Source organism: Notolepis coatsorum (assembly GCF_963971535.1).
Source record: "Notolepis coatsorum genome assembly, chromosome: 4".
NCBI classification, from domain to species: Eukaryota; Metazoa; Chordata; class Actinopteri; order Aulopiformes; family Paralepididae; genus Notolepis; species Notolepis coatsorum.
The window spans coordinates 180,327,310-180,352,524 of record NC_140168.1 but is presented as its reverse complement, the minus strand read 5'-3'; the positions used below and the strand labels follow the sequence as shown (position 1 = coordinate 180,352,524).

At 45.8% G+C, this 25,215-nt stretch overlaps 1 pseudogene across 1 annotated transcript in view; it reads left to right on the top strand.

Moving 5' to 3' along the window:
* Positions 1–2,603: 2,603 nt before the first annotated feature.
* Positions 2,604–25,215, top strand: part of LOC311226762 (sushi, von Willebrand factor type A, EGF and pentraxin domain-containing protein 1-like) — a 66,968-nt pseudogene continuing 44,356 nt past the window's right edge. The window contains exons 1-4 of the transcript XR_014621049.1: positions 2,604–2,613; positions 5,113–5,271; positions 18,890–19,069; positions 23,085–23,264. The product of XR_014621049.1 is annotated as a sushi, von Willebrand factor type A, EGF and pentraxin domain-containing protein 1-like (transcript). The remainder of the gene's footprint in view (positions 2,614–5,112; positions 5,272–18,889; positions 19,070–23,084; positions 23,265–25,215) is intronic.

The window sequence follows — 25,215 nt, the reverse complement described above, 5'->3', positions numbered from 1 at the left end:
TGTTCTGTGGATTGAGCACCGTAGCCTCCACCGACCCTAACATAGACGATTGCACGTCCATAGAGAGTGCACAACAAAGAACATTCCTGCGGTACCACCCGGAGTGCAAGTCCCCCGCTGATATGTCAGCAGCTAACTACGAGGAAGCAGAATTGCTTCTACTGCAGCGAGCCCAGAGAGACTCGTTCCCCGATGAATTGGCCTGTCTACAGGGAGGAAAGCCCGTCCCATCCGACAGCAGATTAATTCATCTGGCCCCCGAGAGCGACGCTCATACCCTCATCAGAGTGGGTGGTCGCCTACGCAGACCCCCCAATCTACCGGATGACATTAAATACCCGATCGTATTGAACAGCCGACAAGTTTTGGAGCAGTTTCCTACTGCACTACCTACCGTCTCTACAGACCCGCCAGAAGTGGGTAAAGGAGAGAGACAATTTGACAGAAGGAACAGTCGTCATGATTATTGATCAATCACTGCCCAGAGCTATGTGGCCGGCCGGCCGCGTAAGCAAAGTGATCACCGGTGCCGACGGCAAGGTCCGAGCAGCTGAAGTGCTTGTCCAGGGTCGCACTTACACCCGTCCCGTGGTGAGGCTCATAGAACTGCCCCGACTCCCAGACACAATCGATGATGACCATGACCCTATAACCCTATGACTTTGTGAAGTTGACTGACCCCTACAGCAAACCCTTATGTGTAAATAGACAACGCGATTAATCTGTCTCTGTTTAACTGATTAGGTCTAGGACCAATCAGGGGGTGGCTGTTGTGAAGGGCCAGATTAAACCGAATATATATATTTATTTATATATATATATTTAATTGTATTTGTATATTCTCTAATATTCCCTGATATCCCTTGTATATTCCTTGTACAATATGCATTGAATATCCATTCTAGCCTACTGAACATCCCATAATAGTCTCCATTCTACTATTGGTCGAGACCTTGGTGCCAGGCTGCCATACCCCCCAGACCCAGTTCAAACGTACCGCTCGACATGTACGAACAAGTCCTAGTTCCGCGTAGGAATCTGGCTACCGCACCACTAATGGGACTATTTGTTCATAGTGCGTATATATACTGCGCTACTAAAGTAGGACTTCCTTTTCAGTCCAGTTTCTTACCCTCCAATAGAGTCACAGACGTAAAGCCTCCCCGCGACGCCACGTGTGGGAGTAAGGCCAAGTTCGGCTTACCATCGGTATTGAGACATTGTGTATATTAATATTTGAATAGTCATATTTGGCACTATATCGTCGAGTTGGACGTAGTCTATTAAGCTAATAATAGTCTGTTAATATATAGTGCTTCGTGCGGTGAGAATACTACCGTAGTCAGTACCCCATCGTTTCGGGCAGAGAACTGGCTGCTTATCCAGGGTGGTTGACCCCACGTGAAGCTGCACCCGAGGAGCCCCAGAGCCGACGAGCGAGTGGACCTGCATACCGGATTATTCTACCGACGACAGCCCGCCTTCCCCGGCACGGATTATGCTTTGTATACGTTGATTATTCCATGGATAAAGACCCCCGACACTGCCGTGTGTTGGAACCCCCCCCCCTGGAGAGGACGCAAGGTGAGGAGACGCTCTGCAAGACGAGGTCGCTTCACGTCTCTCCTCCGTGGACCGGAGGACGCCGGCCCACAAAGAGTCCATCTGCTTTCATCTGTGGTCCAAGGATCGCCGGCGCATTGAACGGCACTACAGTGGGTTCACCTGGGATACCCTTGGCCGGATGAGGCAGCCGGATTCTACCCCCCCCCCTTCCTACTCCTGTCGGCTTACAAGCGACCGGATTAACCCCCCCTGGTGTATCCAGCCTATAATCATTGAAGTATCATTGCTGTTATTCCTTAACTATTCCAGGTCGTATATGTACCACCTGCGCCTTCAGAGATTGGACATTCTCTATTGATATACCGACGAATACTCTTGCCATAAAAGTGCATACTAGTTCCCATTCATAAATGTGATTGATTTGATTAAGTGCTTGCTCTACACACCATCGCTGTGTAGAAATAAAGACCTATTTCTAATTCGTACATTTGTGTTGGATCCGTTTCATCTACGTGACAGTGTTCATCATAATATATTTATGCCGAGTACTGGGTGGCCGAATATTAAGTACAAAGGTAGTGGTAGTAAGTATCATATCTAGTAATACAGTCAGGGAATTGTACCCCTCAGTTACACAGCCATTTACCATTTTTATATGCAAGGGGGAAGGTGATTTATAGTGCATATGAATTTCAGAAGGTGATTTATAGTGCATATGAATTTCAGAAGATGATTTATAGTGCATATGAATGGCAAAAGGTAATATATAGTATGAATGGCAGAAGGTGATTTATAGTGTGTATGAATGGCAAAAGGTGATTTATAGTGCATATGAATGGCAAAAGGTGATTTATAGTGCATATGAATGGCAGAAGGTGATTTATAGTGTGTATGAATGGCAGAAGGTGATTTATAGTGCATATGAATGGCAAAAGGTAATATATAGTATGAATGGCAGAAGATGATTTATAGTGTGTATGAATGGCAGAAGGTGATTCATAGTGCATATGAATGGCAAAAGGTAATATATAGTATGAATGGCAGAAGGTGATTTATAGTGTGTATGAATGGCAAAAGGTGATTTATAGTGCATATGAATGGCAAAAGGTGATTTATAGTGCATATGAATGGCAGAAGGTGATTTATAGTGTGTATGAATGGCAGAAGGTGATTTATAGTGCATATGAATGGCAAAAGGTGATTTATAGTGTGTATGAATGGCAGAAGGTGATTTATAGTGTGTATGAATGGCAGAAGGTGATTTATAGTGCATATGAATGGCAGAAGGTGATTTATAGTGTGTATGAATGGCAGACGGTGATTTATAGTGTGTATGAATGGCAGAAGGTGATTTATAGTGTGTATGAATGGCAAAAGGTGATTTATAGTGTGTATGAATGGCAGAATGTGATTTATAGTGTGTATGAATGGCAAAAGGTGATTTATAGTGCATATGAATGGCAAAAGGTGATTTATAGTGTGTATGAATGGCAAAAGGTGATTTATAGTATGAATGGCAGAAGGTGATTTATAGTGTGTATGAATGGCAGACGGTGATTTATAGTGTGTATGAATGGCAGAAGGTGATTTATAGTGTGTATGAATGGCAGAAGGTGATTTATAGTGCATATGAATGGCAAAAGGTGATTTATAGTGTGTATGAATGGCAGAAGGTGATTTATAGTGTGTATGAATGGCAAAAGGTGATTTATAGTGCATATGAATGGCAAAAGGTGATTTATAGTGTGTATGAATGGCAAAAGGTGATTTATAGTATGAATGGCAGAAGGTGATTTATAGTGTGTATGAATGGCAGAAGGTGATTTATAGTGTGTATGAATGGCAGAAGGTGATTTATAGTGTGTATGAATGGCAGAAGGTGATTTATAGTGTGTATGAATGGCAGAAGGTGATTTATAGTGTGTATGAATGGCAAAAGGTGATTTATAGTGCATATGATTGGCAGAAGGTGATTTATAGTGTGTATGAATGGCAGAAGGTGATTTATAGTGTGTATGAATGGCAGAAGGTGATTTATAGTGTGTATGAATGGCAGAAGGTGATTTATAGTGTGTATGAATGGCAGACAGTGATTTATAGTGTGTATGAATGGCAGAAGGTGATTTATAGTGCGTATGAATAGAGGAATGTTCTAGAACATTCATAGGAGCCCTAATGCTCCGCCTTTACAAGATGTTCAACTGTAATGTCCTTGTATCTGGCTCCCATACTGTATGTCTAACATGACATTCATGGAGTGGATGCAGGTGCCTGTGTGTGTGTGTGAGAGAGAGCGAGAGAGAGCGAGAGAGAGCGAGAGAGAGAGAGAGAGAGAGAGAGAGAGAGCGAGAGAGAGCGAGAGAGAGAGAGAGAGAGAGAGAGAGAGAGAGAGAGAGAGAGAGAGAGAGAGAGAGAGAGAGAGAGAGAGAGAGGTGGGGGGAGGAGAGGGAGGGAGAGAGGGAGACAGGGAGAGAGGAGAGAGCCAGTAAAAAACAAAGACAAAAGACAAAGTTGTTGACTTGGGGGTGGGGGGCCGGGCGGCCAATTACCGACCGCCCCTCCTGTCAGAGAGACACGGACGTAGTTAATTTACTGCTGCTATCTTTTTATGCTCGTTTTACATGTTTTATACGTCATTTTATGCCATAGAATCAAATCATAAACAAAGTGGCCTATTGGGATGCTAGATCCCAATGTGAAAAACTGTGATTTTATATGTCTGCACTTTATGTGCTCATTTCGTGCCTGTCTCTTTCTGCTGTAAAGCACTTTGAGCTGCAATTATTGTATGAAAGCTGCTATACAAATAAAGTTATTATTATTATATTATATTATATTAATGTTTACTAATGTATTATATGTAATAATTAAAATTAAAAATCGAACCCTAACTCAAGTTCAAGTTTCTTTAATAGTTGTCATACAGAAGTACAGAATAATGTTATACAAAATGCTTCTTACTGTTGCGCTCCAGAGACTGTGCAAGACAAGATAAGTATGAAATAAAATAACATAGTAAAATTAGAAGTAAAAAAAATGAGGTCACAGTGTTCAGTTTAGACATATGTACAATGTTCGATGCAGAATAGACGTAGTTACCATACAATATACAATACTGTGCAGTGTACTAATATACAATACTATATAGTGCAAGGCAGAAATGGAGAAATGGGACGAGGTGCAATTTAGGTACAATTCACAGTAGGTGTACGAGTTGTAGTGCAAATCCTTTATCAATAAATATAAATTGTAAGTGTGTTTGTGTGATCTAAAGTGTGGAGAGTGGGTGCTAACTAACCTTACTGTCATGCACTTGTCCTAATAAACTAACCTACACTGTAGCACGCAACACTTTGATGAACATTGTTACTCAGCTGATAGAGTTGTACCTTTCCTGATGACTTGTCGTACAGAACTTGTAAGTCGCTTTGGATAAAAGCGTCAGCCAAATGACTAAATGTAAATGTAAATGTAAATGTATTATTTGCAGTCTCTCCCACGTCCACTTATCTCAGTGTTTCCTCCTCTCTTGTGTCTTTTGAACAGCGTGTCCATCTGGCACCTACAAACCAGAGGGCACCCCAGGAGGCCTGGGTACCTGCCTGCCCTGTCCCGAAGCCCAACACACGTCCCAGCCTGGCAGCACCTCCCTCAGCGACTGTGTCTGCAAGCCTGGCTACCGGCCCTCTGGGAAGACCTGCCGGGGTATGCACATGTTACACGTTACAACATTTCTATCACGTTTGTACAAACACTGAGAAGGTTGAGGGCAGTGTTAATTTTCGCAGCTATTTTCATTTTAGTTTTAGTCTTAGTCATGTGTCAAGTGCTCCATATTTAGTCATCTTCATTTATTTTTCGTTTAGTCAGTTTTAGTCAACTAATTATCTGAGGATTTTAGTCTTAGTAAGTTTTTGTCTCAATTTTGTCTTTTTTGTTTTAGTCTAGATTTTGTCGACGAAAACGGATGATTTTTTTGTAAATTTTTTATTAACACTTTAATCGCCAGAAACGCCGAAACTCGTCATTGCCCGCCATGCTCATTCTGCCAAAGACGCCGTAACACGTCTTTGATATCAATATTTCAAAAATCTGTGATCGAAATCATATTTCTCTCCTGGGGACCTGAGATATACTGCTGAGCTCCACTCAACTCTCTAACGGTTCAAGGAAGTCATGTGGATGAAGTGGTGCTCACCCATATTTCGTCCGGGCACTCGCTATCATTAGCAGGACTCCATCTTGACACAGTGAACACTGATCGGTGCACATAACTCGATAAACAACATGATTTGGACGTATATACTATTATACAACCTGGAAATGGATCGGATATTTCGACATCCCATAATAGAAAAAATTCTATTCCACGCTCATCCCCCAACGGCGCGAGGAAGATACGGTGAGTTTCAGCGTTATTTTCTAATGTCTGCTATACTAACTGCTCTGATGATCATATGACCCACACTAGATGAATGATATAACGTTGCCCACGGAATTATAAACGACCCCCCGCCCATCCGGTCAACATCAGATCATACATAGTAACTTCTAGAAGTACCTCCAGTTGAAATTTTTTATCTGGCACCGATCACTACCAAACTGTATTTGATCATCAATATAATGCATTTGGGGCTATAAATCAAGTTCTGGAGAAAGCTGCAGAAAACGATAAAAACATACTTATACTTTAGACCGTATTTTAGTATGAATATGTGAATGAAAAAGTATAACGTTGCTACACCCTGAACAATAGATATAGGACATTGAATGGGCCATAATAATGTCAATTTAGCAATACAATTTAAAAAGTTATAGCCCTGCAAAGAAGGGGAACTTCTCCATAGACAAATAGAGCTGGCTAGGGATGGTAAATTATGAATTTAACCATGGCGATCAAAGTGTTAATGTACAAAAAAAAATTATATAAATTATAAAACGTTTTTTTCTTTTCTTTTTTACAGCTACTGTTTTATATATACTGTTTTTTAGTAATAACTAGAAAGTAATGGTATTTATTCAACAACAGGTGATTGTATAGATTAGTATTAGTATCATTAAAAGTTCTATGCTCAACTATGCTTCACCCACGGAAAGGTTGTTGTCACATTGGTTCCACACGGACATTATATGTTGTTGCACTTGCTTCCAGAAGGCTCAGTTTAGGTCAGCTAGTAGCAGAGGCTCTGTTGTGATTTTTAATGCACAATAAATATTCAACATTCTCTTTTGAGACTCCGCCTCAGACTCTTATCATTTGGCACTAAAAGCTAAACATTGTCACCGGTATGGCTGACCGCAACATGTCATTAATTGTGTGCGAGAGGTCGATCAGTTAGCCACATTAGCGTGAGCTAGCAGGTTAGCCACTAGCTAACGCGAGCTAGATGGAAATACAAACAATGTAACGTTATTGGTGAAAAAAGTGATTTACCTTGGAATACTCCTTTGCCAACTTGCTGTACTTTGCTTGCAGGTCTGCAGCTGGATTATGAATAGTCCCAACTTTAGCCAAGGTAACGTTAAGCTAAAACTAGCTTTTCAAATAGCTATTCAGCTAATGCTAATAACACAGAGCTCCCGTCAGCCGTCACACAGAAAAGTTATAATTATTTATTTTGTCTCGTCTTGTTTTAGTCAACAATATCAACATACATGAAGAGAAATTTCGTCCTGATTTTTGTAAATTACATTTTTGTGTCCTCAGTTGTGGTCAACGATATTTAATAAACTATTTAGTTACGTCTCGTTGTCGTCATGAAAAAAACCTGCATTGACGAACATCTTTCGTCACCATTTTAGTCAACAAAATTAACACTGGTTGAGGGGGGAAATGAGGTCGAGGGGGAAATGAGGTTGAGGGGGGGAAATGAGGTTGAGGGGGGAAATGAGGTTGAGGGGGGAAATGAGGTAGAGGGGGGAAATGAGGTTGAGGGGGGAAATGAGGTAGAGGGGGGAAATGAGGTAGAGGGGGGAAATGAGGTTGAGGGGGGAAATGAGGTTGAGGTTGAGGGGGTCAATTAGGTCGAGGGGGGAAATGAGGTTGAGGGGGAAACAAGGTCGCGGGGGGAAATGAGGTTGAGAGGGGAAATTAGTTTGAGGGGGGAAATGAGGTTGAGAGGGGAAATTAGTTTGAGGGGGGAAACGAGGTTGAGGGGGGAAATGAGATTGATGGGGAAATGAGGTTGACGGGGGAAATGAGGTTGAGGGGGGAAATGAGGTAGAGGGGGGAAATTAGGTCGAGGGGGGAAATGAGGTTGAGGGGGAAATGAGGTCGAGGGGGAAATGAGGTTGAGGGGGAAATGAGGTCGAGGGGGAAATGAGGTTGAGGGGGGAAATGAGGTTGAGGGGGGAAATGAGGTTGAGGGGGAAATGAGGTTGAGGGGAGAAATGAGGTTGAGGGGGGAAATGAGGTTGAGGGGGGAAATGAGGTTGATAGGGAAATGAGGTTGATGGGGAAATGAGGTTGAGGTTGAGGGGGTCAATTAGGTCGAGGGGGGAAATGAGGTTGAGAGGGGAAATGAGGTTGATGGGGAAATGAGGTTGAGGTTGAGGGGGTCAATTAGGTCGAGGGGGGAAATGAGGTTGAGAGGGGAAATGAGGTTGATGGGGAAATGAGGTTGAGGTTGAGGGGGAAATGAGGTTGAGGGGGGAAATGAGGTAGAGGGTGGAAATGAGGTTGAGGTTGAGGGGGTCAATTAGGTCGAGGGGAGAAATGAGGTTTAGAGGGGAAATGAGGTTTAGAGGGGAAATGAGGTTGAGGTTGAGGGGGTCAATTAGGTTGAGGGGGGAAATGAGGTTGAGGGGGGAAATGAGGTAGAGGGGGGAAATGAGGTTGAGGGGGGAAATGAGGTTGAGGGGGGAAATGAGGTTGAGGGGGGAAATGAGGTTGATAGGGAAATGAGGTTGAGGGGGGAAATGAGGTTGATAGGGAAATGAGGTTGATGGGGAAATGAGGTTGAGGGGGGAAATGAGGTTGAGAGGGGAAATGAGGTTGAGGTTGAGGGGGTCAATTAGGTCAAGGGGGGAAATGAGGTTGAGAGGGGAAATGAGGTTGAGGGGGGAAATGAGGTTGAGGGGGGAAACGAGGTTGAGGGGGGAAATGAGGTCGAGGGGGGAAATGAGGTTGAGGGGGAAGTGAGGTTGATGTGGGAAATGAGGTTGAGAGGGGAAATGAGGTTGAGGGGGAAACGAGGTTGAGGGGGGAAATGAGGTTGATGGGGGAAATGAGGTTGAGGGGGGAAATGAGGTTGAGGGGGGAAACGAGGTTGAGGGGGGAAATGAGGTCGAGGGGGGAAATGAGGTTGAGGGGGAAATGAGGTTGATGTGGGAAATGAGGTTGAGAGGGGAAATGAGGTTGAGGGGGAAACGAGGTTGAGGGGGGAAATGAGGTTGATGGGGGAAATGAGGTTGAGGGGGGAAATGAGGTCGAGGGGGGAAATGAGGTTGATGGGGGAAATGAGGTTGAGGGGGGAAATGAGGTCGAGGGGGGAAATGATGTTGAGGGGGAAATGAGGTTGAGGTTGAGGGGGGGAATGAGGTTGAGAGGGGAAACGAGGTCAAGGGGGAAATGAGGTTGAGGGGGGAAATGAGGTTGAGGGGGGGAAATGAGGTTGAGGGGGAAATGAGGTTGAGGGGGGAAATGAGGTTAAGGGGGGGAAATGAGGTCGAGGGGGAAATGAGGTTGAGGGGGGAAATGAGGTTGATGGGGTCAATTAGATCGAGAGGGGAAATGAGGTTGAGGGGGGAAATTAGGTTGAGGGGGAAATGAGGTTGAGGGGGGGGAATGAGGTTGAGGGGGAAATGAGGTTGAGGGGGGAAATGAGGTTATGGGGGGGAAATGAGGTCGAGGGGGAAATGAGGTTGAGGGGGGAAATGAGGTTGATGGGGTCAATTAGATCGAGAGGGGAAATGAGGTTGAGGGGGGAAATGAGGTTGAGGGGGGAAATGAGGTTGAGGGGGATATGAGGTTGAGAGGGGAAATTAGGTTGTTTTAGGTTTTGCATTGACTGAATTTATTCGTTTTCTTTTGAATCAGTGGGTGTGCAGTTTCCTGTACATGTGCACTGTACAGAGGAGTCAAGTCTAAATAGCTTCTCGGGAGACCTGGCACATGCACACAATTGCGACATTGTTATATCACATGAGGATACTTACATGTAATGTATCGTGTGTGTGTGTGTGTGTGTGTGTGAATAAATTAATTAATTCATCCATCCATTCATTCATTCATTCATTCATTCATTCATTCATTCATTCATTCATTCATTAATTCATTCATTCATTCATCAGGTCAGAAAACTGTTGAATAGGATTTTTTGTTTAGGTATTGATACGGTCAGTTTAAAATATAATACCGCACTCTAATATGAAAAAAAGACAACTTCTTTTTAAACGTTATTCGATAGCTACCTACCATTGTTGCCTTTGTCTATAGTTACTTTGATATGGACATGTTGGTTAGCCTACCAAACCACTTGCATATGATTTGCCTTCTCTAATACTGGTCTTGGACAGCACAATATGATTATTCCTAAATCAATGAACACAATCGTTACAAAGTAAAAGATTGTTGGCAATAATACTGGCAACACACTGTTGTATGAAGCTGGGTACAGGTAGAGGGTGACTGGTGTGTCACGCATGAAGCTCAACAGGACTGTTTTATTCACCCATACTCTCTCCCTCATGCAACAGGTAGTGTAGTGAGTGAACGCCAAGATGACTTTCATCTGTAAAATTCTGTTTAATGAATTCACCATAGGGAATATCGCTGTAAAACAAATGGCAACCAATGCCCTTTTAGAGGAGAAAAAAACAACAACAGACGCATGTCTCTGTGTACAGTGGGGGAGAGCGGTCGACAGTGTGAGAGAGAGAGAGAGAGAGAGAGAGAGAGAGAGAGAGAGAGAGAGAGAGAGAAAGTGAGAGAGAGAAAGTGAGAGAGAGAAAGTGAGAAAGAAAGTGGAGAGCCAGTAGGAAGAGTGAAAAAGAGAGGGGGGGGGAGAGAGAGAAGGTGGAGAGAGCCAGTAGAACGAGCGAAAGAGAGAGGGGTGCAGAGAGAGAGAGGGGCAGTTGCAAGATAGAGAGAAATACAGTATAGATGGATGGCGTGCACGTCAGGCCGGTTTGGATGACGCGTCATCTCGCTCAAAGCACAGAACGTTGAAAATGAAACCAAATAAAAGGTTTCATTTATTTACGCTGTGACATTCTCTTCCGTTGTTCACAAGTGCCTGATCTCGAGTCCGAGTCAAGCCTCAGGTCGCTTGGATACGAGTCTCGAGTCAAGTCTTGGGTCACTTCATTGCCTTGGCTTGGGCTGATCGCTATACTAACTCGTTTGGCTGGGTTAGGGGGAGGGAAGCCGTGGGTGGGAAACTGGCGTTGTGGACAGCGACGCCTACAGGTCAGGTCTGGGCGCTTGCTCAGCGGAGGCAGGACTTGAGGAAGGCAGCGTGACCTCCCACGCGTTACACTTCACCAATGAGAGCCCTCGCTGCCAAGTGAGAAGAGAGCCACTGGCTGTCGCCGCACGTGTCGGAGGAAGCGTGCGGATACTTCAGGGTTCCCTTGTACCGACCAGTAGGAGAACATGCGCACAACAACCAGGTAGGGGAGGGGGGGGAATTGGCACAACAACTAAATTGGGACGGGGAGAAAAACAGAGAAAAATCGGAGAAAGAGAGATACGAAAAGAAAAAAAAGTCTCAGGTCGCTTGGGTGCGAGTCTCGAGTCAAGTCTCAGGTCGCCTGGGTGCGAGTCTCGAGTCAAGCCTCAGGTCGCCTGGGTGCGAGTCTCGAGTCAAGTCTCAGGTCGCCTGGGTGCGAGTCTCGAGTCAAGCCTCAGGTCGCCTGCGTGCGAGTCTCGAGTCAAGTCTCAGGTCGCCTGGGTGCGAGTCTCGAGTCAAGCCTCAGGTCGCCTGGGTGCGAGTCTCGAGTCAAGTCTCAGGTCGCCTGGGTGCGAGTCTCGAGTCAAGCCTCAGGTCGCCTGCGTGTGAGTCTCGAGTCAAGTCTCAGGTCGCCTGGGTGCGAGTCTCGAGTCAAGTCTCAGGTCGCCTGGGTGCGAGTCTCGAGTCAAGTCTCAGGTCGCCTGGGTGCGAGTCTCGAGTCAAGCCTCAGGTCGCCTGCGTGTGAGTCTCGAGTCAAGCCTCAGGTCGCCTGGGTGCGAGTCTCGAGTCAAGCCTCAGGTCGCCTGGGTGCGAGTCTCGAGTCAAGTCTCAGGTCGCCTGCGTGCGAGTCTCGAGTCAAGTCTCAGGTCGCCTGGGTGCGAGTCTCGAGTCAAGTCTCAGGTCGCCTGCATGCGAGTCTCGAGTCAAGCCTCAGGTCGCCTGGGTGCGAGTCTCGAGTCAAGTCTCAGGTCGCCTGGGTGCGAGTCTCGAGTCAAGCCTCAGGTCGCCTGGGTGCGAGTCTCGAGTCAAGTCTCAGGTCGCCTGGGTGCGAGTCTCGAGTCAAGTCTCAGGTTGCGAGTCTCGAGTCAAGCCTCAGGTCGCCTGGGTGCGAGTCTCGAGTCAAGTCTCAGGTCGCCTGGGTGCGAGTCTCGAGTCAAGTCTCAGGTCGCCTGCGTGCGAGTCTCGAGTCAAGTCTCAGGTCGCCTGGGTGCGAGTCTCGAGTCAAGTCTCAGGTCGCCTGCGTGCGACTGGAGTCTGAGGTGGTAACTGGAGTCCCCCCCTGGGTCACACTGCTATACAGTACTATACCTACTATATACTATATACTAGGGGTGTGGACATTTCTCGATTCTAAGATGCATTGCGATGCGGACGTGGACGATTCTGCATCTATGCAGTGACAGAAAATAATTGATTATTACATTTTATTTTTATTTTTTACTCTTGCTAGCTTTTATGTTCTTTTAAAATGTAGCGCTTTGGGATTTGCTCCACAAATATAAAGCATCCTACAAATCAATATATATTATTATTATTATTATTATTATTATTATTATTATTATTATTATTATTATTATTATTATTATTATTATTATTATTATTATTATTATTATTATTATTATTATTATTATTATTATTATTATTATTATTATATTATTAAAGCTAGTGCTCTGGTCATGCATCCACTCAACTCATAGAAAATACAGCATCAGGCTATTCTAAAAGTATTGATACTGATACTAATAAAAAGAGTATTGAACCCTTTTTAACAGCTGGGTATCGAGATACCTTTCTAGTATCTGAATCATGCAAGACATTTATTTTGACATTCTGATTTAAGAACTTTCTAAATAAAAGTAAATTTATCTGACTGCTTGTATTAATTGATGAAAAAGTAGCCATGTGCAGTAATATAGATTATAAAATTGAGGATGTAATGTATTATCGAGATGCATCGTAATAATAATATAATAATAATAATTCATTTATTTTGTATAGCGCTTTTCAATTACCCAAAGTCGCTGATAATAGGCAAAAAAACGAAGAAAACATAGAACCACAGGGAAACGGAGAACAATATGAATACACAAGAACATAAAACCACGAGTAACGGATAACAAATACAGGAGTCAGTAGGGGAGACAGTCGGGAAGTGAGTAAGGGAAACCGAGGGGGGTGGGGGGGGGGGGGCAGGAGAGGAGAGAACGTAGGGCAGGGGAAAAGGGGGTGGTTGGTTGGAGGAGGGTGGTTATGGGTAAGGAAGGTTGGATGGACTAAGGTTCGAGGAAGGGGATCGAATCACTGCTCCCGGGAACGGGGGGGAGTGTTCTCACTCACCCCTTTTGGGATGCGAAACGGCGCTGATTCGTTTTACCCCCCGCTGAACGGGATCAGTTGGATTAGGTGGTCTCGGAATCGGGCCGTGCGGGTGCGGGGGGCGTGACACACACAACGTCGTTACTGTCATGTCATGCTTGCTTGAATTTTGGGCAGATAACACCACACAACAACAACAACTGGAGAATACCCTCAAAAACGATATTTATGGGCAATTTGAGAGTTCAGACCTCAACCAAAAACAAGTGGATGAAACATGAAGCCACGTTACAAACGCACAGCACTTCCCTGGCTCGCATTAGGCCTGGCAATTTTTGTTTGCCATGCTATTTTCTATACATTAGTTTCTTGTTTGAATGCATTTATTTCTATTAGACCAGTGGTGCCCAACCAGTCGGCCGTGGTCGACCAGTAGATCAATGACATGTAATATAATTGCCACGAACGATGGGATAATGTTAGCTGCTGGACAGGCTAAGCTAACTAGCGTTAGCTGTTAGCTTAGCGTTAACGTTAACCCTGCAAAACGCTCAAAAAGCGGCCTCTACAACAGATTCGTGAGAAAAGAGGCAGAACACACAGTGAATGTATCCGTTTTGTTTATTGCACGTTCTTTGCTGAAAAGAAAAAGTGCTACAGGCTATACTAGACTAGGCTAAGCTAACTAGCGTTAACCGTTAGCTTAGCGTTAGCCGTGGGAAACGCTCAAAAGCGAACTCTACAACACCATCCATTCGTGATAAAATGGGGTGGGTTATATTGACAAGGCTTGACAACAGAGGTTCAAATATAACTTCATATTTATTGCTTATTTATTCATTTTATATCAGCATCCAGTCCCCAGCGCCATGTTAACACTTCCTGTGTTTACATTTTCAAACGTGACATCATCGCCTACGGCAAGCGTAAACGCTCAAAAGGCAAACCGTAAACAGAACCCGGAACGAAACAAGACTGCAGTGTGTACGCAAACTAGAGGGGGGAGATCGAACGGGAGTTCGCATCAGATCTCGGAACGGGCCAGAACGGAACGGAATAGAAACGAATAGGGTGAGTGAGAAAGGGCCCTGATGGTCTGAGGGAGGGAGTTCCAGAGTCGGGGTGCAGCTTGTGAAAATGCCCGGTCACCAAAACGTTTAAGTTTGGATGACGGGACAGTAAGGGAAAGAGTGGAAGAGGACCGGAGGGAACGGGTGGGGAATCTAATCTAATCTATCGTAGAATCTAATCTAATCGCGGACATCTGAATTGTAATCGAATCGTGAGGCCAGTGAAGATTCACAGCTCATATACTATATACTATATACCAGTGGCGAAGCGTACCGGAGTTAACCGGGCCTTCATAATATTATATATTATTAATATTATATTCCAAATAAAATAAGTCCCTCGATACTCCGTGCTGCTGCTGACTTGAAATAAAATAGACCGTTCTGTGGGCAGTCGGCCCGACACTAAACAGCAGTCTGTTATAATCACATTTGTATGAGCTAACGAATTCCGTTATATTGGACATTTGTATTAATTATATCAAGCGAAGAATTGAGAAAGCAGAGAGAGACGGCAACATTATCGTGTGGTTCAACGTTGCGTGATCGCTGAAACCAATGCCGATCTCCGCCTCCCAGCGAGTTGTCATTATTAGACATGCATGGTGACTCAACAACGAAACAAATGTAACTATTTTAATACAATTCAAATTGTGCTTAGAGGGAAGTTACGGTATGCAAAGAAAGATCAAGTCAAGAATTACCAAATGAAACGCACAGCAGCCCAGCCAATATTTCAAGACAGACATATTTGTGTGGAAATAAAATGCGCAGCGGCAGATCAATATAATCAATATAAATTAATTTGTTTCACTCACCATTTTGACGTGGTTCACCTGAAGACGAAATCCATCCTCCTGTCCGTTTGGGTGAACTTTTCAATGACCCGATCATACAGCTGATCAGTCCTTTTCAGATCCAGGAGCATTTCTTTTTCAATTGACATGGAGGATAATGCAGATAGTCGGGCTTGTCCGGTTGTATTCCTCGCATATGTTTTAATGCGCTTGAGGGCAGAAAATGTCCTTTCCACGGTTGAGGTGGTGACAGGGATAGTTACAACTAAACACGTCAGTTTATATAGCTGCTTCATGCTTTCACTGAGTTTTTTTTGTTGAAGAAATAGAAGAAGGTCAGATGGGTCCTTTCCCTGAAAATCTGCCATAGAATACATGACACCGAGTTCGGTTTTCAGCCGTGGCAAGTCAAAACGCGGCCCGTAGCTGTCAGTCAGGCTTGTGAAAGCAGTTTCAGGGAACGTTTTCTTATAGATGGTGAACTGCGTGGGATCCAGAAGGGAAAGGAATGAAAGCTTTTCGTGATCTTTAAAACGAGTTGTCATTTGATTTAGAATATTGTCAATAATGCCATCATGCACCTTCTTGTAGTATGTACGTGGATCTCCGCACGCTCTGCGCCCAGGTGGCACACCGGTGGTGTTCACTGTCTCGTCATAGAGTTGCTCAAAACGTGGCCTCTGCTCCTCAATGCGAATGCAAAACTCGTCCACCCGAGCCAAACAAAACTGCATGTCAAATGACTTGCTCTGCAAAATGTCAAAAAGAACATCTGCATGGGAAAACATTTCGTAAAATGTTGAAATTAAAAAGCTAAATTCAAAGGTGCTCAAGTATGATATATGAGCATCAGCACCGCCTGTAGCAGTATCGTCAAATTCCTCATGGTGGTCAACTATGTACTGGAACACGTCCTTAAGAGCATCTTTCTGTTCAAATACAGTGCAAACCAATCTTGATGTGAAATTCCACCCAGTCGCCTTTGACACATCTGGTCAAGCACTTGCGTACGTTTGGGCGATTTAGTAAAGAACGCGGCCATGGAAGACAGGTGTGAGAGGAAGATTTTGCATTCTTGAATTTTTTTTACACCTTGAGATAAAACTAAATTAAGGACAAGTGTATGAAAAGCGCATCGGGGACCCTTTCCTTCACTTTGGCTTGGACACCGTTTAGTCCCGAGGCCATAACAGGTGCACCATCGTAACACTGCGCTACAAGTTTATCTGTGCATGCATATTCCTCCAAGAAATTCCAAGAAATTAAGAGCCAGGGTTGCAACCTCTTCTGCTGTTTTGCCCCCCGACACATCCACATATTTAATGAACCTCTCTTTTATGCCACCGTCTGTTACATAACGAAGAACAATTGACAGCTGTGCAGCATTGCTCACATCTGACGTTTCATCCAGCATTAGAGCTACACATGACGCGTTCCTTATTTCTTCTTTAATTTCGTCATTCATCACATCAGCAACAGCACTTATCAAATCGTTCTGTATTTGACTTGAGGTTCCAATAAATACCTTGGAAGTGGTCAGATGGTAGTGCAAAGCTGGATCATATTCTGCTAAAAATGACAAAAGCTCCAGGTAATTCCCCCGGTTCAAAGATGTTCCACTCTCATCATGGCCCCTGAAAGCCATCTCCTGTTTCCCTAGGAAAACCACGCAGTGTATAAGCCGTTTTAAAATCTCCCGATTTTTTTTGACCTTTTCGTTGTGCATCGTTGTTTCTCTCCGTCTCTGTTCATCCAGCTGTAAATCAATCCTTGCGTCTCCAAATGTTTTCAGACTAATTGTTGCCTTAAGGTGACTTGCCGAGCCTTCATGCTTTTGTGCAGACTTTGTTAAACAGGTAAGGTTATCGAAGCCTCTAAAGTTCCACGCACCCTTGTCGGTCCCAAACAACAAGCAGAAAAGCTTCTTCCGTGAAACCGAGCCAGTCATCCAGGGGTACCGTTCCCAATTGCTAGCCTGGAAATGTCGCTCGTAACCGGCCTTTGATGCCTGGCTGATTTCCAGTCCTTCTGGGGTTGGGCGGCCTTTTTTGACAATGTCCATCTTTTCATTGAATGTTCTTCTTGAAAAGGGAACTGTTAATAAATCCGCAACAACATCGACGGTATCATTTGCTGCTGCCATGTTTCAGTTTGTCTCGTGTTGTCTTGCTTGATAGTTCACTAAGGGCGTCGCGTTTGCCGTTTTGCGCTCTGATTGGCCGACGCAGCCAGACTCTAGAATACCTTGGCATCTAAAAGACTACGCCCATTGACTACAGCTCCAAATGTGATTGGCTGATCAAACTGTCACTCCACACCTGGGCTCCTGTTAAGGTTTATTGGGCAGGTCGAGCTAGAATACCCGATGGAGGAAAGTCTGCCCAGAGACTTGTGAAAAGAAATCTCCGATTGGCTGTTATTTTCTCCTGTACAAAAACGCTCTAATGCGCAGTGAAAGGGTCGAAAACAACTATGGCGAGTGAAACTGTGCGGTTTTAACAGATTAGCGATACAAACTATTTTAATACATTTGATTAAAAAAAATAAAAAAATAAAAATAAAAAAAGTTATTTTTTAAATTCATATTTTCTTTCTTCTGAGGCTCACAGGGCCTTCTCTGAATACCTTGAAGGCCCTGAGAATTCGCCACTGCTATATACCTAGTCCTATACACCACTTCACTGTACTTATGGTAATCAAGGCGTGGCCTGGGGGTTAGGAAACTCCACCTCTCCGCCCACATGTTTTAGAGGCGGGATCACATGACAGGTTATGAATCGGCCAGACCGACATCCATTTCCACAGAAGTATGAAATTACTGGAAGTGCAGCTTAATCTGGGATTTCTGGTTCCAGTAAGGAAGACTCCCGTTCCTAGAAGAATGACCAACCGATGACCTTTCGGTCAGTTCTGTTGAAAATAATGTTTTCTTTCTTTATTATTTCACACACACAGACGCACAGACACATGCACACACATGCACACACACTCACACACATGCTGTACACACACACACACACACACACACACACACACACACACACACACGGCGGTCAGGCCTATACAGATTGGAGAGGTGTTGTTTGACAACCTGTAATTTTCTGCTTTCACTCTGTTCCACAACTTCACCAGCACTAGTAGCTCTGTGTGTGTGTGTGTTTGTGTATGTGTGTTGTTGTGTTCATGAATTGTGCCTGATGTCTCTCCTCTCCTCCCCTTGCCCCTTACATCTCCTCCTCTCCCCTCCTCTCCTCTCCTCTCCTCTCCTCCCATCTCCTCCTCTCCCCTCCTCTCCTCTCTCCTCCCCCTCCTCCCCTCCTCCCCTCTCCCCTCTCCCCCTCCCCCTCCTCTTCTCTCCTTTCCTCCCCTCTTTCATCCTCACCCCTCTTATCCTCCTCTCCTCCTCTCCCCTCTCTCCCCCTCTCCACTCCTCCTCTCCTCTCCTCTCTCCTCCTCCCCTCTTCTCTCCTCTCCTATCCTCCTCTCCCCTCTCTCCCCCTCTCCACTCCTCCTTTCCTCTCCTCTCCTCTCTCCTCCTCCCCCCCCCCCACCTCCTCTCCTCTCCTCTCCTCCCCCCCCCTCCTCTCCTCTCCTCTCTCCTCCTCCCCTCTTCTCTCCTCTCCTATCCTCCTCTCCCCTCTCTCCCCCTCTCCACTCCTCCTTTCCTCTCCTCTCCTCTCTCCTCCTCCCCCCACCCACCTCCTCTCCTCTCCTCTCCTCCCCCCCCCCCTCCTCTCCTCTCCTACAGTGGTGTATTGTCCAGTGCTGGCCCCTCCAGAGAATGGTTTCTTCATCCAGAATGTGTGTAACAACCAGTATGATGCTGCCTGTGGTGTGCGGTGCCAGGCAGGCTTTGATCTCCAGGGAACGAGCATCAGACTGTGCCAGGCTGACGGCACGTGGTCCGGGGCACCGCCCAGCTGCAGAGGTAGGGACACACACACACACGCACGCACGCACACACACACACACACACACACACACACACACACACACACACACACACACACACACACACACACACACACACACACACACACACACACACACACGTATTTCTGCTTGATCCCAGCAGGTTGTCCACAGGTCTCTAATAATCCCTTATTAAAAGATGAGGACCCTCACGCACCTCCTTCTCTCTGAAGTCTCTCCTCCTTGGTAAACAGTTGCTAAGAGGCTTGTAAAAAGTCAGAGAGCGTGTGTGTGTGTGTGTGTGTGTGTGTGTGTGTGTGTGTGTGTGTGTGTGTGTGTGTGTGTGTGTGTGTGTGTGTGTGTGTGTGTGTGTGTGTGTGTGTGTGTGTGTGTGTTAGCGTGTGAAGGCGTGTGAAGGTTTTTAGCTGCGGATTGAGATCATAATGTGTTTGGGATAAACATTTACTAGCCAGGCCAAATGATGTTAGAGAGAGATATATATATAGTGGGGGGGGGGGTGAGAGAGAGAGAAGGAGAGAGAGAGTGTGTGAGTGAGAGAGAGAGAGATATAGAGGGAGGGAGGGGAGAGAGAAAGAGAAAGGGTAGTGAAAGGGTTAACCCTTTGAAAGAGAGAAGAAAAGAAATAAAGAGAACATCTGAAATGTGTCACAAAGGAGCAGCGTTAGGTGTAAGAATAAAATAAACAAACCGAAAGAAAGAAAGAAAGAAAGAAAGAAAGAAAGAAAGAAAGAAAGAAAGAAAGAAAGAAAGAAAGAAAGAAAGAAAGAAAGAAAGAAAGAAAGAAAGAAAGAAAGAAAGAAAGAAAGAAAGAAAGAAAGAAAGAAAGAAAGAACGAAAGAAAGAGAAAGAAAGCAAGCTAGAGGATATAAACCAGTTGATATCGACAGACCCACAAAAGACAGCCATGATATCCTGCCGACACGCGGAGACAGGGTGTGTGTGAGATCTACAGCGTCTCGTGTATGTTGAGTATATTACAGTACGTCTCTGCTCAGCTGGCTGGAGGACCTCCCAACCGGCGGGGCCCCGAGGGGGGGGGGGGGGGGGGGGGCTCCTCCCGTGAGGTCTGTCGACAGGGCTGGAGAGACGGGAACCGACCCCCTCAGCGTGCCCCTCAACGCCAACATGCTCTCTCACACCTCAGCGCAACTAGGTTCACCGTCCGTAGTGTGGTAGTGAAAGGGTTAGCCCTTTGTAGTGTGGTAGGGAAAGTGTTAACCTTCTGTAGTGTGGTAGTAATCGGGTTAACCCTTTGTTGTGTGGTAGTGAAAGGGTTAACCCTTTGTGGTGTGGTAGTGAAAGGGTTAGCCCTTTGTAGTGTGGTAGCGAAAGGGTTAACCGTATGTAGTGTGGTAGTGAAAGGGTTAACTTTCTGTAGTGTGTTAGTGAAAGGGTTAACCCTTTGGGGTGTAGTAGCGAAAGGGTTAGCCCTTTGTAGTGTGGTAGTGAAAGGGTTAAACCTTTGTGGTGCGGTAGTGAAAGGGTTAACCCTTTATAGTGTGTTAGTGAAAGGTTAACCCTTTGTAGTGTGGTAGCGAAGGGTCAAGAGTGCATTCCTTACACTAGAGTTACCCCCCCTCCTCTTTGTCTTGACTTATGTACCTGTTTGTTTTTCTTAGCGGTTCCTCCCTTTAATTCACGTCTCATGTGACCCCGGCCTGTTCCAGAGACGTCCTCGCTAAAGACACTCTGTTTGGATTAGATGGGATTTATTTGAAAAGTTGAAATACGACGAGTGGTTCAATGCGAGTGCAGACAAGAACGGAAGCACGGGACGAAGCCAAGGTATATAAAGACCTGCACAAGTCAGGGGGCTGCTGGGTAGCGTCGAGGTCTTTACGTGCCCAGCTGGCAGTGTTCGCAGGGCGGGAGGCCAGTGGGTTATGAGTCCTGGTGGTCATAACAGCAACTCCTGCTGTTCAGCAGGGAGGGGGATCTTGGGGGAGATAGCATGAACCTTCCCTGTGTGTTCCAGCTCTCCCAGTGAAACTCCTCGCTGTCAGGTGAAAAGAAGCAGCTGGCGGAGGAGGCATATGTAGGGCAGCATGTGGTAGTCTGCACCCTCCCCAGACCCACAGTAGGGCAGCATGTGGTAGTCTACACCCTCCCCAGACCCACAGTAGGGAAGCATGTGGTAGTCTACACCCTCCCCAGACCAACAGTAGGGCAGCATGTGGTAGTCTACACCCTCCCCAGACCCACAGTAGGGCAGCATGTGGTAGTCTACACCCTCCCCAGACCCACAGTAGGGCAGCATGTGGTAGTCTACACCCTCCCCAGACCGACAGTAGGGCAGCATGTGGTAGTCTACACCCTCCCCAGACCCACAGTAGGGCAGCATGTGGTAGTCTACACCCTCCCCAGACCCACAGTAGGGCAGCATGTGGTAGTCTACACCCTCCCCAGACCCACAGTAGGGCAGCATGTGGTAGTCTACACCTCCCCAGAGACAGACAGTAGGGCAGCATGTGGTAGTCTACACCCTCCCCAGACCGACAGTAGGGCAGCATGTGGTAGTCTACACCCTCCCGAGAACAACAGTAGGGCAGCATGTGGTAGTCTACACCCTCCCCAGACCCACAGTAGGGCAGCATGTGGTAGTCTACACCCTCCCCAGACCCACAGTAGGGCAGCATGTGGTAGTCTACACCCTCCCCAGAACAACAGTAGGGCAGCATGTGGTAGTCTACACCCTCCCCAGACAGATAATAGGGCAGCATGTGGTAGTCTACACCCTCCCCAGACCCACAGTAGGGCAGCATGTGGTAGTCTACACCCTCCCCAGACCCACAGTAGGGTAGCATGTGGTAGTCTACACCCTCCCCAGACCCACAGTAGGGCAGCATGTGGTAGTCTACACCCTCCCCAGACCCACAGTAGGGCAGCATGTGGTAGTCTGCACCCTCCCCAGACCCACAGTAGGGCAGCATGTGGTAGTCTACACCCTCCCCAGACCCACAGTAGGGCAGCATGTGGTAGTCTACACCCTCCCCAGACCGACAGTAGGGCAGCATGTGGTAGTCTACACCCTCCCCAGACCCACAGTAGGGCAGCATGTGGTAGTCTACACCCTCCCCAGACCCACAGTAGGGCAGCATGTGGTAGTCTACATCCTCCCCAGACCGACAGTAGGGCAGCATGTGGTAGTCTACACCCTCCCCAGACCCACAGTAGGGCAGCATGTGGTAGTCTACACCCTCCCCAGACCCACAGTAGGGCAGCATGTGGTAGTCTACACCTCCCCAGAGACCGACAGTAGGGCAGCATGTGGTAGTCTACACCCTCCCCAGACCGACAGTAGGGCAGCATGTGGTACTGTAGTCTACACCCTCCCGAGAACAACAGTAGGGCAGCATGTGGTAGTCTACACCCTCCCCAAACCCACAGTAGGGCAGCATGTGGTAGTCTACACCCTCCCCAGAACAACAGTAGGGCAGCATGTGGTAGTCTACACCCTCCCCAGACAGATAATAGGGCAGCATGTGGTAGTCTACACCCTCCCCAGACCCACAGTAGGGCAGCATGTGGTAGTCTACACCCTCCCCAGACCCACAGTAGGGTAGCATGTGGTAGTCTACACCCTCCCCAGACCCACAGTAGGGCAGCATGTGGTAGTCTACACCCTCCCGAGACCGACAGTAAGGCAGCATGTGGTAGTCTACACCCTCCCCAGACCCACAGTAGGGTAGCATGTGGTAGTCTACACCCTCCCCAGACCCACAGTAGGGCAGCATGTGGTAGTCTACACCCTCCCGAGACCGACAGTAAGGCAGCATGTGGTAGTCTACACCCTCCACCCTGTTATCTGACACCTCTGTCTCTCTTTCTAACCCCTCCTCTCTCCCATACGTGCGCATGCACACACACACACACACACACACACACACACACACACACACACACACACGCCACACACACACACACACACACACACACACACACTTGGCTTCTCCTGTATAACTATTGTCCTCCATCTTTGTCCCTCATCCCCCCATCCCGTCCTCCTCCAGTGCGCTCCTGCCCAGCCCTCTCCCAGCCCCAGCATGGTTCTCTGCGGTGCAGCAACGGTGGCGCCTCCTACAGGGCGGAGTGTGAGGTGGGCTGTGACCAGGGCTACCGGCTGGAGGGAGACGCCCGGCTGACCTGCCTGGTCAACTCCCAGTGGAGTGGAGCCCAACCTCGGTGTGTGGGTAAGCCTTCAGGACGACCCCTCCGCCCCTCCCCTCCCCCACACCCCACACACCCTGCTTACTCCCTACTCACCTCACACACTCCTTACTCCCTACTCACCTCACACCCTCCTTAGGGCTTGTGTCCATAGCGGACGTTTTATGAGTTGTCAGCTCCTTCCTGTCATTCATTTCTATGCTACAGGCGCGACAGGCGCGCTCCTCTTCCCAGCGCCGCGCCTCGCGTTTATGAGCTCTCGGCGGCAGCGTTTTTGGGCGGAGCGCTCCCAGCGCATAAAGTTGAAACTAGTTAAACTTTTGGAAAGGAGTGCGCTCATCAAGGTAATCATCATCGAGGAAGGGGCGGAGCCGCGACAGTCGCGAGACCCAGGAAAACGTTCTGAGTTTTTTTTTTTTTTTTTTTTTTTTTTAAAGCGGTCCGCCTTGAAAAAAACGTCCGCTATGGACACAAGCCCTTACTCTCTACTCACCTCACACACTCCTTACTCTCTACTGTGTCTTCTGTGAGGGAGAGAACCTCCAAATGCTTTTAAAGGATGTCGCAGCTGAGCTAACCAAGCTGAAAGTGTGAATTTAATTATCATTAAATATAAAAAAAAAACTAATTCATGATATTTGGTAAACGGGATATACAAGTAAATACACCGGTTGAACTAAGGATTGATAGTATTAAACTGGAGAGGGTATTTGAGAATACATTTCTGGGTGTGATAATAGACCAGAAACTCATCTGGAAACCTCATATCAAATATGTCAGGACTAAATTGGCAAGGAGTGTTGGTGTTTTATGCAAGATAAGACACATTCTAAACCAAAAAACACTATATACAGTGTACTGTACACTCTTCCTACCATATATGAGCTACTGTGCGGAGGTGTGGGGTAATACCTACAAAAGCACTCTACAGCCAATATGCACCATACTCCATATTCAATGTACAGTTTCTACGTCACAATGTACAGTTTCTACGTCAAATGTATATACTCCCTTTTCTTGACTCTTGTATCACAAACAGTACTGTATTTGCAAATCTGGTATGTCATAAATGTATAGATGTAGCAGTACTGTCTATCTGTATGTCATGTATGTCATATATGTCCTGATGAATTGAAAATGGGGGACCCTGATGTAAACAAGACGAAAGTCTTTCTCTGGTCTGCATCCCCTTAACAATTGTGTGTATTGAGCTGTACTGTATTGTACCCATTCTGCAATCTGTTAATAAAGTTTTCAATCAATCAATCAATCAAACCATGCAAAAAAAAGCAATAAGAATAATCAACAATGTAGGATATTATGAACACACCAATAACTTGTTTATAAAGCTACAAGCATTGAAATTTACGGACCTAGTGGATTACAAAACTGCCCTCATTGTATACAAAGCCAGATACAAGCTAATCCCAGGCAACATTCAAAAATGGTTCAGAGACAGGGAAGGTGAATATAATTTAAGAGGGAGAGGGAATCTCAAACAACCAATGGTACACACCACGCTGAAAAGCATGTGCATATCGGTGTGTGGAGTGAAGTTGTGGAATAATTTACCCGAATACATCAAAATGAGTAAACATGTGGCACAATTTAAAAAGCAGCTAAAGAAATACACATTAGAAAAATACAGAAATGAGTAGTGAGGATAAACAAAGTTATGGTATATTGTGTATGTAGTGATGTACTATATTCACTGCTGTCAAGTGAATCATGTTTTTCTATATTGTAATAAAAAAAACATATATTTTTCTATATTGTAATATATATTGTAATATATTGTAATATACAAAATTATGTAAATTTTAGTAAAATTAATGGAAGAACAAATACAAATGTAATCCTGTTTTTTTTCTTTGTTCTTTTTTAAATGTTTTTTTTCCTTTAAGGATTTTTTTTTAATTTGTTGTTAAGATTGTTTGGTCTGACGGATCAAGTCACTGTGAGTTGTTTGAAGAA